The sequence below is a fragment of the Elephantulus edwardii genome, unplaced genomic scaffold (assembly GCF_000299155.1).
Source record: "Elephantulus edwardii isolate Elephantulus edwardi_28Jun2011 unplaced genomic scaffold, EleEdw1.0 scaffold00067, whole genome shotgun sequence".
NCBI lineage: Eukaryota > Metazoa > Chordata > Mammalia > Macroscelidea > Macroscelididae > Elephantulus > Elephantulus edwardii.
In genome coordinates this window covers 5,584,420-5,586,981 of record NW_006399817.1, presented here as the reverse complement: position 1 = coordinate 5,586,981, position 2,562 = coordinate 5,584,420, and positions in this window count along the sequence as shown.

Sequence of the window (2,562 nt, the reverse complement as noted above, 5' to 3'; positions counted from 1 at the left end):
GGAGGGACGGCGCAGGAGAGGAAGACCCTCTATGAGGTGGATTGACTCAGTGATTCGGGTAATGGGGGTAGGTGTGTTTGAAACAGTGAGATTGGCACAGGATAGAGCAGGGGTTAGGGCTGTTGTACATAGGGTGGCTATGAGTCCCAAGTGACTCGATGCCACACAAGAAAAACAACAACATACTTGAGCCCATTGCTGCAGTCACTGTATCCATCCTGCTGAAGGCCTTCCTCTCCTTTGCTGACCCTCCACTTTTCCAAGCATGATATTTCTCTCCAAAGAATAGCCTCTCCTAACAACATACCCAAAGTATGTGAGATAAAGCTTTGCCATCCTTGTCTCAGAGGAACACTCTGGCCTCCAAGATGTTTGTTCTTTTGGAAGTCCATTAGATAGATATTCAACATTCTAACACCATAACTCAAAGGCATCAATTTTTCTTCTTTTTTTCATTTTCCAGCTCTCAGATGAACAGCAGGTGACTGGCGGGGGGGGCGGGAAATACAGCTTGAATCAAGTGCATCTTAGTCTTAAATTTACTTCATTGTTCTTCAGCACTTTGTAGAAGTCCATGACAGCAGACTTTCCCCAATAGTAAACATCTCCTGGTCTTCTGACTGCTGGTACCAAAGGTGTTGATTGTGGATCCAAGTTAAAAGAAATTGTTGAAAATGTCAATCTTTTTTCTCCATCTATCATGGTGTTACCTCTTGACTAAGAGGTGAGAGTTTTTCTTTTCTTAAAGTCTGATTTTAGTAGATTACATAACAGCTCAAAGCCTCAACCTACCAATGTGGGATAAGGTGGAGAACACAGAACCTTCCTCCTAGGTTCTTGTGAAAGTTAAATGAGATTAAACCAAATAGAGTACTTAGGACACTTGTTGATTTATAACCAGCGCTCAATGAATGCAAATTATTCTTCTCTTGCCTAACAAATCTTGCTTCATCCTAACATTTTCTTTTAAAAGCAATTACATAAAGAATAACTATCACTTGTCTGCAACATGTAATGTTATTCAATTATGCTGTTGTTATTATTGTTATTAACTGTAGTTGAGTCAGACTCTGGTAGATGACAACTCTAAGCACAATGGGATCAGACTGCTGGGATCCATAGTGTTTCCACTGAGTGATTTTTCCAGAAGTAGATCTCCAGGCCTTTCTTCCTAGTCTCTTTTCATTTGTAAGGTCTGTTAAAACCAGCTCAGCATCACAATAACATGAAAGAAAACCTCCACTAACAGACCAGTGGTGGCTGTGCTGAGGCGCACTGGTCAAAAATTGTAGCCAAATCTCCCATACAACAGGTAAAAATTTTACTACTGAAACACCATTGTCCCCCTATTCATTCATGGTACCTAACAAATTATAAAGAAAAATTGCTCACCACATATTCAATTTTTAATAAAAAGACTATCTAATAATTTCTGCTTTAAATGGATATCTGTAAGTTCTTTTATAACAGCTGTGCTCAGTTCTTGGCAGCAGAAGCTAATTGAGAGCCCAGCCCTTGACATAGTGCATGCAGTCCTTTTAAGTATCTGAGAGCCTTTAATCCTTCCCAAAGCACAGGGAGGGGTAACCATTAGCCCTATGCCACAGATGTACAGTAGGAAGTGAGCCCAGAAGAGATGAGGAAATTAAAGTCATATTAGTTACATAAGATGGAGATTACTTGGATTCCAGATCTTCTAACTTGATTTCTTCTGGTTCCCAAAGACTTCAGCAACTGTACCATGTTGATAATGGGCAACATTTCATTGGACCTGGTTTAGTAATTAAATAGAGAATTAAATTGCTCTAACATCAGCAATGGCTCTGTTAATCAGTTGCAACTCATTGAGCAATCTCTGGATGTGCTGAGTCACAAAATGTAAAAAGGTCTTACCCCTTCAGTAGACTAATTTGCAATAAAGGAGGCACGGCTGTGAGCAAGAAAATTACCTAGAAACTCTTACATCACAACGTGCAGTATTTTTTGCACTGTAAACTGCTTGGTAAGGAGACCTGGTTGCACAATGGTTATAAATCATTCAGCTTCTAGCCAAAACATCAATAGTTCAAACCCGTCAATTGCTCTGCAGAAGAAAAATATAAAATTTACTTCTATAAAGACAGATAGCCTTGGACCAGGGATGAGTAGGAAGAGAGATGTTGTTGCTGTTGCTAGGTGCCATCAAGTCAACTACAACTTATAGAAACCCTATGAACAATGGATCTGAACCTTGAGGGAGTGAAAATTAATACAGATAAGTTGTGTGAAAGGAAAGGTAATATACAATACAGTAATAATATTGTAAGAAGGTGTATATGATGAATGAAACTGTAATTACAATATTGTAAAACAAGATGTGCTGAATATTTGAATGAAAAAAACAATATGATTTGTAAACTTTCTCTCAAATAACCTCATTAAAAACTAATTACAGCTCTCTGCTTCTCGCCGATCCAGATTGCCCTCTCTTCTTGTGCAGCCTCAGCCGCATCCCTGAGACACGATGGTGAAGGTCGGAGTAAACGGATTTGGCCGTATTGGGCGCCTGGTCACCAGGGCTGC